Source organism: Mytilus galloprovincialis, chromosome 8, assembly GCF_965363235.1.
Source record: "Mytilus galloprovincialis chromosome 8, xbMytGall1.hap1.1, whole genome shotgun sequence".
NCBI classification, from domain to species: Eukaryota; Metazoa; Mollusca; class Bivalvia; order Mytilida; family Mytilidae; genus Mytilus; species Mytilus galloprovincialis.
Genome location: NC_134845.1, coordinates 18,908,625 through 18,923,953, shown reverse-complemented (window position 1 = coordinate 18,923,953; position 15,329 = coordinate 18,908,625). Strand labels below are relative to the sequence as shown.

Genomic DNA, 15,329 nt, shown 5'->3' with positions numbered 1-15,329 from the left:
GTGGATTTTATATTTTAATTAATAATAAACTTTTTAGCTAAGCGTCTGTTACACGTTCAATACAAAATGAATATTCAGTTATGATAGAAAAAAAATAGCTATGGTATCAACAAAACCTGTTGCATACATGTACATGTAACTCAGTATCAGAATATTGATCAGCATCTCTGATGCATGTGTAAAGTTTTAAAACAAACATGTCTATTACAATTAATGTATCCTTGCAGAAGATTTTTTCTCTCTTATATTTATCGATAATTAAAAACTTGTTATCTCTCTGAATATATATATAACAAGTCTCCAATGTAACTAAATATACAGTCTAGCAACACACTTTTTTTATTTTATATTTCATATTTTTAAGATAATCTATATTTCTAGACATAGCAATATTATCATTACAAAGTAAGAAAACCAATAAAGTGCAACTTTGACCCGTCCAATTACGATTATAAAGATTTAATCGTTTGTGGTTTGAATTCCATTATCTTTTATATGTATGTAAAAGTAAAGATAATTAATCAGCTGGTTCATTAAATATGCTATTTAGTTTAAAGCAACTATATGCACAGGATTTATTTGTTTTCACTCAAGTTTCATTTAGAAGAAAAAACCGACATGGTTAGAAAATACAAATAATTACACCATTTATACATATATATATCATACAATGTTTACTGTTATTTAAAATCATAAACCAGAAGTTTATAACATTAACTAATGAATGAGTATGGTGGCTCTCCTATAATTTTTCATTCTGCAAATTATGTAGTATGTGTCAACGGCTTCTGATTCTTTAAACGTCCAAAAATAAAGAGGTGGTTGAATGAACTAGCAACTTTATCCAAAGAGTGGGGACCATATAAAGAATCAATAAAGGAGAAAAATCATTAAACATTCCTTAATTGTCATGGTCGATCATTTTGCCTATGTTGAGGTGCAGATAATTTTGTAGATTTAAAAAATTTCCAAGGAAAACATATCTACAACTTCAGCCTTGTGCAACTACATTTATTGTTTAATGCAGTTGTACTGTGATGACTTGAATATAATTCTCTATTACTGAGAACTTTATATAAAAACTGTCTTGAATTCAGCCCAACAATGTCACAGCAGCGATCAATCTTCTTCCTCCCTGGATAGCCAAATGACGACTAAATGTCAGAGGACGATGTCAAGGTTGAATAGAGAAAAAAAAACTAATAAACCACAGAAGGAATAATTTACTGATGACAGAATAAAGATCAATATCTATACACATATTGCTCGTAGATCAGAAGTTTAAATTTCAACGTTAGAACACGGAACGTTCTTTTGTATTAAATGGGTACATTATGTAACTAGAACATTTGTAATATTCTATGACTTATTCTTTTCAACACCAAATGATATTGAATACATACATGTATGTAACACCCAGAAAAGTGTCCATCCCTCGAAACGTGTCCATATTACGTCACTGAACTTCCAAAAATGTTAAGATGCTACAGCACCGCGAAACTTGTCCTTTTTAAGGACGCCGATCATGTCTACATTAAAAATTAACCGCCCAAAATGACTGTCTCGGCAATTTCACGAGGTCCCTATTTTTGATTTTCTTCTCAGTAACTCTTGTATTCCCGACGTCGTCATTGTATTTGGCGTAGATGTTACTGTCGTCATAGAGGACATATAAGCGCTAAAGATTTGAGACGTTTTGGTGTTTGAAAGTTACGGCGATAATAAGTTTCGGGCACGTTTTGGATAGAAAAAAATCGGACAGGTTGGAGCGAAGTAAATAATCGGACACGTTTGGGAGTATGTGTAATTACAAAAAAGATGTACTAGACACGTTTGGGGTATTGGTCACGTCTGGGAGGATGAACGCGTTTGAGAGCGTTACATGGATAATAGTACTAAAGACATATGCAGAAAAAATAGAATGGTTTTTGATTAGATTAAATTAATACTATCATAGTATCTTTCTACTGAGTATTTACAAAGGTCAAGTGTCGTAGCTTCGGACAAATATCTATGATCAGTCATATTAAGTAACAGCAATTTCAAGAATTGGTGTTATAAAAATAAAATAAAAATGGCATGAAAAACTCAAAAGCATAACCTCCAAATTCATTTTGGATTACTTAGAATGTAAATTGATTTCATCTTTCATTTGGTTCTCAAAGGAGTTTCAATATAGGAAATAAAGGCAACAGAAGTAAACCGGTATTCAAATCGATCTTAAAATATGAAGAATTGCATTAGAAAATAACATATATCCATTGTTTTAACCAGTGATTGCTAGAAAAGAAAGTTTCATAATGTGTTAAACGTTATAGATAAACCTTACCCAGTAAATCAGGAATTATTTTAACTTACTTTTTGATAACCAATATATATGTATTAAGGTAAACAATCATAGTAATTCATGCTAATATTTTGTGTAGTAATGGAAAACAAGTAAAATAAAAAAAATACCGAACCACGAGGAAAGTCTAAACGTAAAGTCCCTAAGCAAATGGCACAATCAAAAGCTCAAACACATAAAACGAAGGTAACAACTGTCATATTTTTGACTTGGTACAGACAGTTTCTTATGTAGATAATGGTGGATTAAACCTGGTTTTATAGCTAAAAGTCTACCTCCAAATTCAACTAATATGTTGTCAATATGGTTTCGATAAATGCACCCAGGTCAACTTTAAAACTTAAAACTTACTTGTATTAGCAATCTGTTCATTTCCTTGATCTTCCACATTCGTTACGCTTTAATATAATATTAAGTCACAACATGGGTAATGATAAACTTTGAAACCACAAAAAAATGTGTTTAAATAGAACAGAAACGTATGACAAATCTAAAACTATATTGTTGTGAATGTAAGAAAAAGGCAGATGATACCAAATGGATGTTAAAACACAAAACGTGTTATTAAAATACAAGTATGATAATTAAAATTAAAAAAAAAAGAGAGTTGAATATGGCTTTTTTATGCTTGAATGGCTAAGTTCTGATATCAAACACGTGTACATGAACTTTATTTTAAAAATAAAATCCTTTATCTTATCAAAATCTTCAGAAATGTACTACTATCAAAAAATTGTCTTTCGGTACTCAAATTTGTCGAAAGCTTTTTTTGCGCCTTCCCCAAGTCCGGAGCTTCTGGCCTTTGTTAGTCTTGTTTGATTTTTTAATATTAGTTCATTTATACGTTTCGGAGTTTAGTGTGACGTTCATTTAAACTGAACTAATACACATTTTTGTTAAACGGCCAGCTGAAGCCCGCATCCGGGTTCGGGGTTTTCTCGCTGTGTTGATGGCGCATAGGTGGCCTCGAGCTGGTTTGTGCTCTTTGGTCAGGTACGTTGTTTTGTAAACAAAAGTTTGAGTATTTATAAAATATAAATAAAGACATCTCTCAACAAAATCAACATACTATTAGTTATTACATTAAAGATATGTAGTATTTTTCAGATTACATATTCATTCATTTCGGTAACAGATGTCATACGATGTAAAAGTTTACTAAAACATGTACAATTTTGGATGAAAGACGTCTTCAGAAGTAGGCTTATATCTTGAAGTTATGTATACATGTAAAATTATTGCAAACATCTTTAAAGTGTATCATTTTATATTTGATATATTACATTTCACTATTGTTCATATTTTACGATTAGATAAATCAGACAATCTCAATACATTTATGCCATTTTGTTTTATTTGTTGACATATTTGTTTGTTTTTATAGTGATAAAGATTATTACAAGATGTTGACTGCTGTACCTTTTTTGACATTTTTATCTATTATGTCTGTTTGTTTTGTTTACTTTCTCAGTTTGTTCTTCTTTTTCAGCACAAAACAAATTTTTGATAAAAAACAAAGGATATGCGACATTAAGTCAATACATGCACAGGAACTTTGACTTTCCAATCTTTCTTCTTCTATTTTCTCTCTCTTAACTTCCTCTCTTTCTCTCTCTCTCCTTTTGGTTTACCTATGATAGCTTGTACTATATTCTACAAATTGTTCGCTTTACATGCATGTCCATTATATTATACTTTTATTGTAATTGTTTATTGTGTGGAGAGGACTTCATATGATTTACTTTTTCTAATCCATTTTGCTGTAATTAAGGAAAAAATACGTTTAATTTAAACTAGAACAACAACAACCAACAACACAAAAAGCAAAGGAACAAAGTTTTCCTCGTGTCAAAATCACACTAGGCCTTCAACACGAACTTGAAAAAAAATCTCTCCTCACTGCAAGGTTAAGACCACCCCTACCACAGGGTTGTCGGCTTCTTGTTTTAATCACAGAGGACTTCCTCTCTCTGTTCCTTGCTTTATGAAGATAATACTTTCCGGCTTTATTCCTCGTTTCCAACACAATATATCCTCTCTATGCTCCTCTCCTTCAGCACAGCAGACGACCTCTCTCTGTTTCTTGTTAACTGTATAGAATACTTCATCTCTCTATTCCCTGCTTTCGTACAAATTTCTTTTGTAGCAAGTACTTATTTACATCAAATTCAAGCACAAACATTATCACCTGTTGTTTGATTTTTGGTTCTCTAGGGTATCGCCAACTGAGTTTTCAGATTTATAACAAATCAGTCTTAAACTCTCCATGTTTACATGTTCCAATTCCCTCCAGCAATGTTGACCTAAGAAGAACGTTCCTGTCTTTTATACCCTATTGTTCATATTGCTTGCCAAGTATTATGGTCCTCTACATCCTTGGATTTGAAACGTTTGGGTTTTCAAAAGCATTACGATTGAATGTTTAATCATGAAAATCAGCGAATAATGTATTATGAACTATATCTATATAGATCTAACCTCAGTAAAGTAAGGTGTTGCGTTCTGTTCCAAATGTGCATTCATTTATGCGAAACAAAATGTTTTCAACATCTGTCGCAATATTCATAAATAGAAAATCTAGACTCACGTCTGTAATATTTATTTGCTGAAGATATTTAAACCGAAAAACATTCTTTTACAATTAAACCAAACTTCAAGGTAAGTTATAATATTCATTAATTTATAAACAGATTTCTTTAGAATATACTAGATGATATTAATAATTTACTTTTCAGTTAATGTTGTTTTTATTTTCACTGTAAAAAAAGTTGTCGCTCTACAAATTTAAAATATACCACAAGATTGAACAGTAATAAAGATGAAATCTTCAATGTGTATGGAAATATTTCATGAGGTTTCATTTGTTCTACAAAATATTGTAATTTATGTTTAAGAAACGAATACACCTTATCGCTATTCGGAAACACATTCCACCTGAACCGAGAAACTGTTTCGCTTGAATTTGGTGTCATACAACAATCACTTTTCCATTGTGTCGTAAAATATACCTATTATGACGTCAAAATTTAACGGAAACTTTTGTGTGGTGTCCAGTAATGACGGACAAATAGCGATAAGGTGTATGAATGCGATAAGGTGTATGAATGCGATACGCAGAATAATAACAACATATCTAATACACATTTCAATTTTGTTTCCACAAATATACTGAATAGAAATAAGAAGAGGTGGTTTGATTGCCAATGAGACAACTCTCCATCCAAGTCACAATGTGTGAAAAATAAAACAAATATATGTCAAAATACGGCATTCAACACGGATCAAGCCTTGGCTCAAACCGAACAGCAATTTATTTAGGGCACCAAAATGACTAGTGTAAAACAATTCAAACTTAAGCTTACTATTTAAGAATTGCATTAGTTGTTGTTATATGAGCACAACGTAGATCGCGATTACCGTAGACAAGGCTTTATTTGGTAAAGGAGCAAAGTGTCCATTTGTTTCCACAAAGTAGACTCATGCATACCATAGACTTGACCTGATCTTATAAAATGGATGCAACACTTTGTGCCAGATCCATTGAGGATTTTTATAAGCCATACAAACTTTTACGTAAAAAGATTACATTATCGAAAGATTATCCATCTGAATATAAAGTTATGTTTTTTTTTCGTTATTTGGAGACTTGAGGTATATCGTCGGTTTTTATGGGAATTTTTTACTTCATAAACTTCAGAAAAAATATGGAGCTTAACATATTCTAAAGACTATAAATAAAGACAATGTGATGTCTTTTCGAAAGTTTTTGTTTACTTTTGTCATTTTGTTGCTGCCTCATCACTTACATGTTCGTTAATGATAATGTAAATTGATAGAATGTTACTCTTTAAAGCAGTCATATACATTTTGTCATAATCTTAGTCTGATATTTTGATATTTCATATATTTGGTCTCCAACGTACCTTTGGATGTTAATTCTACAAACACGTGTTTATACATGCATGTCGGTCCTCTTTTATTAGCTTCCTCGACTTTATGGTTTCTTTTGTTGTGTATCGTTTCATTGATTGATTATTTACAGTACTATATTTTTTTTTCATTAGATGTGACATTTCAAAAATGATAAATTCTGTGACACTTTATAATATTGCTTTTTTTAAATTTATTTCTTCCCTCAGATGTTATCACGCAGCATATGTTACCTTGCCATATATCTAGTTCTCTTCATTAACACTGGACATGGGGCATGTCACCACGATCAGCGAGAGGAAGTGTTCTGTGCCGAAAGCAATCAAAACTGCAATATCAGTTTAAACCAAATGGATGTCGAATGGGGAAATTGTTTAGACATTGCTACTGCCCAGGATTGTATCGATGCACCACTATGTCAGGGTATCATGCCGTGTATACTTAACTTTACAGCATTTGTAGCCCAGTTGGATGCATAGGATACATTTGTAAATCAATGAAATGCATTATTATTTATTAAATCTAAAAAAAACAAGTTAAAAATATTTCATCCCATTTGTCATTTTATTTCCACTGTATAATCTAGAATTTACTTAGGGAATACGTGACTTTCATGATGATTGACAAAAATGATGACCAATACAAGGTTCAGAGGTGAGTGTTCTCTGTCGAAAGTTTGTTCCTAATATAAATCATTCATTGTCCTTAAATGGCATTTGTTACCCCTTTTTATATCTTTTGCAAAAACTAAAGAAGATTAATGAAAGCTGTTAATAACAAAGCTGACATGTGATAGTCATTTCGTACTATAACCATTTCGTACCATAACAAAAACCATTTTGATATAAGATTATTAATGTATACCATTTCGTACGATATGGAAGATTATAGTGTTTACTATTTCGTACTATTGCATGCCAATTGATATGTATGCTTAATTCAGTACTGAAGGCCATTCTTCTTATGTTTAATTGTCTACCATTTGATAGAATGTGCGTGCAGGAAATATTTTGATTGGAGTAAAGAAAAGTACTGGAATCTAATAAAAAAAAATTATATACCTTATTTTTGGTGATGAGATTGATTGACTGTAATTACTGTCTAAGTGATATATAACTCACATGTTCTTTTATTCATTTATTTCATGAATATCGGTAAAAAAGAATGAAACAGATAAAACATTTATCTTATTTAAGGAATGACTGTAATATTTTTTCTGTCTATGAAGAAATAACATTAAAAATTTGGTGCACACTGAATAACGCGCGTAGCTGGTTATTTAACAGTGTGTACCACATTTTTTATGTTATTTCGAATAGACAGAAAAATTATTACAGTCATTTCTTATAATTTAATTCTAAATTCCATTTTAAACTGTAGGAAACCATTAAAAAACGTTGATGACGTCACGGTCACATGACTAAATTATGTCTATGAGCTCATAACAAAATAACGTCAGCCAATCAGAAGACGCGTTACATCCAACATAAAATTATTATTTAATATTTGTTGAATATACCTATTGAACGAAAAAAGCAAAATCACAAAAATACTGAACTCCGACGAAAATTCAAAACGGAAAGTCCTTAATCAAATGGCAAAATCAAATGATAAAGCATATCAAACGATTGGACAACAACTGTCATACTGCTGATTTGATACAGGCATTTCAAATGTTGCAAATGGTGGATTAAACCTAGTTTTAAAGCACTAAACCTCTCACTTGTATAACAGTCATAACAAATTCCATTATATTGACAACGATGCATTTCTTCTCCAAATAATACGAAACGGTAAAGCATTTTTCCATATGGTACGAAATGGTTTATGTTAGTGATAGGAAATGGTAATATTGGATACGAAATTAATGACAATAAAACGAAATGCCTGGATACCAGCTGGACAAGATTTACGAATAGGCAATCAAAACTTAAACTGAAAGTACACTTCTTATAAAGTTATTTCTTTTTAATTACTTTTTTTATCTAGTTCGTATTTTTGCCAAAAAATTATCAGCAAAAAAGAGAACGTAGTCGTGAATTATATTTATACCCTCTTCTCTCTCATGTGTGTCATTATGTGTGTGGTATTTTTTCATAGGGTGTTGTAGTTTAGCTGTGTTTAGTTTTCAAAGTCAATTTAAACAAAAAGACAAGTTTGTATTTCTGTTTATTTTCATCTTTATTTGAGTGTTTTATAACCTATTACTTTTCAAATTACCAAGTTGGCCAATAGATCATTATCTGGATCTGTTATGTCTAATTTACAGACAAAAGACTCAAACAGGCATTTCGGACTGGTGTTAGTATTGCAAACTGTCGTATCTGTTATAACAGAACAATCCGTCCATTGCTGATTTCTAGTTTCCAAAAGTGGGTTACAATCTCCGTCAGATAAACAGATATGACGATGATGACACTTTGGTCGTCTATAATTATAGGTTTCTGTTAGGTGAATCAATGCTGTAATGAAAAGTTATCTGTGTGCATAAAAACGATTAGAACCATTCACAGGAGCAAGCTTCATAGATATAAGAAGATGTGGTAAGAGTGCCAATGACACAACTCTCCATTCAAGTCACAATTTAAAAAATTTAACCATTATAGGTCAAATTACGGTCTTCAAGACGGAGCCTTGGCGCACATCGCAAGCGATGAAGGGCCCCAACAATTAACAACATCTACAGACTAATGTTATATAAACCAACATGTTCATGTGGTATTTTGTTTAAAGATTTGTTAAGTCGTGTAAATTATAGATGCAATAGATAGACATGGTTGACGAGTCGTTGATTGTTAGCAATATATTTCAAAAGTTTAGACGAGACAATACATATTTAAACAAACCATTAAACAAAAACGGTGTACAAAAACAAATAATTCTATCCAGGAATACGAGAATAATTAATCAGTTCGTACATCATAACATACGAATGCAGTAATACGCCTATATCAACTTCTGGTACCTCATTCTATAACTTAAACTGGACTTAGATGCTCCACTTACCTAATCATTATGAAACACAAGAATTAATCTACTGTATTCCATGATTTATTCACAAAATCTAGACAACATCTAAATATCTTGTGTTTTTGTGTGTTTGTAAGTAGCTGTACCATTGACACATATTTATTATCACTTTCAATCAGCAAACTGAAATAATACTCCGTTAGAGCGAAAAAAGAAGGACTTTTTCGTTAGTTTTTAAAACCATCTATTCCCAATAAGCGTTAAATACCAAAATACGTGGTTATCGAAATTGCTCCTTTGAAACCAGAATAATTGATTAATATCTATCAGTTTAAGCGTAAATTTCTGGTTAAAAAAAAATTTGTTCCAGAATGAAAGTAAGAAAAAAACAAACAATAGGTTTTGGTTGTTTCCATTGTAAACTAGATGACAAAACTGAAAAAAAGGTTGTTTCTATATGTTATATATAACAGTTTGATTTTTATTAAAGTAAAAACACGTTTTTGTACCGCGAACCATTCTCTTAAAAGATGAATGGTCGGTGATAATGATGAAGGAAAAATGTTATAAATATAATATATTTTTCGTGCTTACCAAAATGTGTTAAGATTAACACGAGTTTGAAATCCATTGTTTTTGTTTGTCCCTGAAAAATAAAAATATAGAAAACAAAATAAATGAAAATTAATACTTTACATTTATTACCCCTGAAAATACAACATTTTCAATCCTCACTTTTCACACTCTATTTAAATGTGTTTATTGAATTCATAAGTGTCATAAAGATACAGAGAAGAGGAAACTTAATAAGTGAAAAAAAAAATAAAAATGCAAACAACACTTTATAAATTTAATGCATCCGAATCGCTTTTTCTTGATTTATCTAAAAAAGGAAAGCCCAATGCTGAATATTCGAAAGTCAAGGATGTTAAGGAACCGAATTATTCACAGTACAATTTGACCAAAAAGGACAATAGATAATAGTTGTTAATGTCTGTGTCATGTGGGTCTCTTGTTGACAGTTGTCTCATTGGCAATCATACCATATCTTTTTTATAATCCATCTACGATCAACTTTGTGTGAACGTAAAAAAGGTGTTGTTTTAGCAACTCACCAAACATGCATGTTTGAAGCCATTTGCAATTATTTTGAAAGCAATTTAAATATTTCTTATCAGTACTCAAAAATATATGAAATAAAAAAAAATACCACTTTCTAAGTCAGAATACCGTATTCAGCAAGATGAGTCTGGTGAAGAGGAATCTGTACTGTGAATCAACTATAAATAACTAGACTTTTTACAATCTGAAGATTTCTGTTTTGTTCAATATTTGTTTTTCTCTTTGATTGACATTAGCATGTACGAATGTTCACAAAGCTGTGTAGAAGTAACAGATTTCCATTGAATATTATATGAACATTTTTTATTTGACTACATTGCATGTCATCAAGTGTAAAGAACGATATACAATATATCTGTGTACATATTTGTAGTAATATTTCAGTATACGGTACATGAATTCTGTTATTGATTATTCTTTTTTTTTTCTTTTTTTAATATTCGTGTTTTTCACATAATTATAATAATCAACTAAGAGGGAGTTTAATCTGTGAAAACAAATTGATAAATGATCAAAATCCATAATTTAATAACATATTACATTATTAAAACAGGAGGCTCACACAGTTGAGAGTTAAATTAAAAGATTTAAATACTACACAAATTGTGATTATAAATGGAAAGAGTGTTGTTAAAGGCGGTTATCAAGGATTTCAACAAATTTCTACATAATGACATTTATTGTTTTACCAATCATGCAATCATTCCCTTCTTTAAATGCAGAATAATAGAAAGATACTCGTTGCAATGTTTCATAAATACAATGTACTAGTATTTTGATAATTGTGACCAAAATACTAACCTATTCAAGTTAACCAAGTTGGTATTTGGTCTCAATTAGCAAATGGCATTGTGATTAGAAACAAATCGTCAAAGGTTAAGTATTGATCATTATCAATATTTCAAAATAATACCAATAGTTAATGATATCTACAGAAATAAAGGATAAATCGATCGTGCTGGACTACATATTCTGAATGTTTGTGTCGACAAAATGATTTCTTCTTCTGAACAGTATCGAAGACAAAATTACAATCATATTCTTAACAGTATCATTGACAAAATGAAATTCATATTCTAAACGTTATTAAAGACAAAATGAAATTCATAATTTAACGGTATCATAGACAAAATGAAATTTATATTCTAAACGGTATCGTCGACAAAAAATTTAATTCTTGTTCTGAACGGTATCGTAGACAAAAAGACATTCATGTTCTAAACGGTATCGTCGATAAAAGGATTTCTTCTTCTGAACAGTATCGAAGACAAAATTACATTCATATTCTTACCGGTATCATTGACAAAATTAAATTCATATTCCAAACGTTATCAAAGTCAAAATGAAATTCATATTATTAACGATATCATAGACAAAATGAAATTTATATTCTTAACGGTATCATGGACAAAACTTAATTCATGTTCTGAACGGTATCGTACACAAAATGACATTCATCTTCTAAACGGTATAGTGGATAAAATTAAATTCATGCTCTGAACGGTATCGTCAACAAAAAGCAATTTTATAATCTGAGCGGTATCGTCGACAAAACAAAAATCATGTACATGTTATGAACGGTATCGTCGACAAAATGAAATTCATGTTCTAAACGATATCGTCGACAAAATGAAATTCATGTTTTGAACGGCATGGCATCATCGACAAAAAAAAAAATCCTTGTCTGAATTGTAAAGTCAACAAATAGAAGACAATGGTCTGAATGTTATTGTAATTTGTTTTCGACTGACTACTACACGGTGAGTGAATTGTTAACATCAAGTGGATTCAAGTTTAAATGATATCGTCAACAAAACGAAGATCATGGTCTGAATTGTAACGTCAACAATAGAAGACCATCATCTGAATGGTAATGTCGACTAAGAAGACCATACTCTGAATGTTATTGTCAACACTAAACTTAGAAGTGAGAATACATTATATTACTCGCAATAAATACTTTTTCGCATGTTTATTGCAATGTTAATTCCATAATCAACGCGGAGATTAAACTTCTTTTGTACATAGATTGAATGAGGTACTTAATTGCATGTATATTTACTTATATACTTGATGAATAGACAAAGAATTTGAACACGTCGTGTAAAATGTTAGGTACCAGTAGTTTATCAATGTTCTGAGCATGTTGATCCATTTAGAATTAACACACCCAGAAAAAAATCCATGGAAACGCATGGACTTCTAACGAAGTGAGATCGGTTTCGTCCAGCTGAAAATGATTTAAAGTTTCGCTTCCTTCAAAAAGTATGTATATTCGTCCGATGGTGGATGGATCTCTCCGGCATCCACCACTATCAAAAACTGACCGCCACAATGTATAATAATAGCCAAGAGGGCTGAAAGTGACATTAAGACATCAGCAATCATCACCATCGTCTACAGAACAATTAAAGAAAAACTAAAAAAAAGCTAACATGTTTACATATAAACAAAAATGTTAAATAAACCAAAAATCTTGAATAGGAACTAAAACATACACAAGATAAAAAAAAACCAAGACGCGCAAATAGATAAAGATGTCAATTCATAACCACAATACATAATCAATTTTTTCAAATTTTTACTGCTTCCTAAATATTTTAGCTTCATAAAAACCATGTATATTCTGAATTGTACATGTATATATCCCAATTAAACCATTGATTAACTTATTTACAGATAAATATCATCGTTCGAAAGTCGATTGTTATTTGGTTTTCCAGAATTTTAAATAATTAGTGCTTTGTTTCTCAATTTCAAATACAAAATCGCAGGCAAATAAATTTTTTGGCTGAAAATGGTATACAAAATTCTATATTTCTCATTCACTAAACTCTTCCCTTCTGCTTATTTGTTTGTTTGAATAAGTAAAAAATGAACGCGAGAGCATTGTTTTGTGTCATGGAAAGGCTAATTTTACATATGTTATAATAAAGTAGATGCATTGTTGACAAAACAAATACTAACAAATACCTTATTTCGACTCAGTTTGAATCAGTACCGATAGAGCATTTATACCGCCATTAATATTATCATCTGCTGGGTATATATTTCAGCAAGGGTCTTGTGTTAATACAGAGACATTACATGTATCACATGCATTGAATTTACAAAGTATCATTGCCAGCAATGTGTATTAAAAAGAGGGAGTGTTTTTTCTTGTTGTTCTGTGTGTAGTAGTTTTAAAACTATGAATAATATACGAACTTATTTGCTTGCGATGCATTTAAGAAACAGCATACCATTTGTTTTGTAATGCATTTATCGTTTAATTGTTATCTAAAGTTTCTCAACCAATCTTGATTTTATAAAGTTATTTTACGGAAATATAAGAACATTGAACCGTACACGTATTGTTTATATACCTGATGAACTTCTGTATTGGCATGTGTTGCGTTAAACATATAAAATGTAATGAATATTCATAAGATTCAGATAAAAATAGTAAATAGTGACATGAATCACAAAACGTATGTTGCATCCTTAAATATGAATATTGATCAAGAAGATCTACATTACAGCTGAGCTAAGGATATTTTTGATACAGGAAGTTTTCTTTTCAGAAGTTATAAATTCTAACCGATTTTTTAGGTATGATGTTTTCAAAATATTGTTTGCCGTTTTATTATTACTTGGCATTTTTAGCCAATAGACAAGCTCCCTATTTTGCCATTTTGTTAATACGCACACCTGTAAGATCTAAACTAGAAAAAAGACCAAAGTATAGTTTCGTTGACAGACGATATATTGAAAGGTTGCATTAAAAACTGTATAAACTTCTCAATAAGGATATTAAAAGCAATTCACTATCTAAACTGACATTGAAAATTAAAGTTCCAAGCCATTTTATGCAGAGCACAATAGAAAAGTAACAATTGCGATTAATGGTTAAAAAAAAACAAGTGCTCGTAGCTGAAGTCACTCTTCAAAGTTATCATGAAAAATCCGCAAGTACTGCATTAACATATGTTAATTTTGTTCACACATCTTTTACAATATAATGTAATTTGATGCGACTGTCATACAAATGAATATTAGCTAGCTATAAAACCAGGTTCAATCCAACACTTTACAAACGAAAATGCCTATACGAAGTCAGGAATATGACAGCTGTTATTTATTCGTTTTATGCGTTTGAGAATGTGATTTTGCCATTTGATTAGGGACTTTCCTTCTTTAATTTTCTTCGGAGTTCAGTATTTTTGTGATTTTACTATACATGCGATACATAACTAAACTGAATACAATATACCTAATGGACTTCTCTATTGGCATGGAAACATAAGAACATTGAACCGTACACGTATTGTCAATATACCTAATGAACTTCTCTATTGGCATGGAAACATAAGAACATTGAACCGTACACGTATTGTCAATATACCTAATGAACTTCTCTATTGGCATGGAAACATAAGAACATTGAACCGTACACGTATTGTCAATATACCTAATGAACTTCTCTATTGGCATGGAAACATAAGAACATTGAACCGTACACGTATTGTCAATATACCTAATGAACTTCTCTATTGGCATGGAAACATAAGAACATTGAACCGTACACGTATTGTCAACATACCTAATGAACTTCTGTATTGGCATGTGTTACGTTAACATTTAAAATGTAATGAATATTCATAATATTCAGATAAAAATAGAAAATAGCGACAAGAATCACAGAAAGTATGTTGCATCCTTTGATATGAATATTAATCAAGAAAATCTATATTACAGCTGAGCTAATGATATTTTTTGAAACAGGAAGTTTACTTTTCAGAAGTTATAAATTCTAACCGAGTTTTAAGGTATGATGTTTTCAAAATATTGTTAGCCGTTTTATGATAACTTGGCATTTTTAGCCAATACAAAAGCCCTCAATTTTGCAATTTTGTTAATACGCAAACCTGGCAGATCTAAACTAGAAAACAAACAATGTATAGTTTCATTGACAGACAAT

General features: G+C 30.8%; 2 long non-coding RNA genes across 2 annotated transcripts; one reads left to right on the top strand and one right to left on the bottom strand.

Annotated features, from left to right (window-relative positions):
• Positions 1-4,917: 4,917 nt before the first annotated feature.
• Positions 4,918-6,812, top strand: LOC143043158 (uncharacterized). The gene is made up of 2 exons (XR_012968229.1): positions 4,918-5,005; positions 6,487-6,812. It is a non-coding gene; the product is annotated as an uncharacterized LOC143043158 (long non-coding RNA).
• A 1,617-nt stretch (positions 6,813-8,429) lies between these two features.
• LOC143043157 (uncharacterized) lies at positions 8,430-10,803 on the bottom strand. The gene is made up of 3 exons (XR_012968228.1): positions 10,458-10,803; positions 9,842-9,893; positions 8,430-8,739 (listed from the first exon to the last, which is right to left on the bottom strand). It is a non-coding gene; the product is annotated as an uncharacterized LOC143043157 (long non-coding RNA).
• Positions 10,804-15,329: the final 4,526 nt, after the last annotated feature.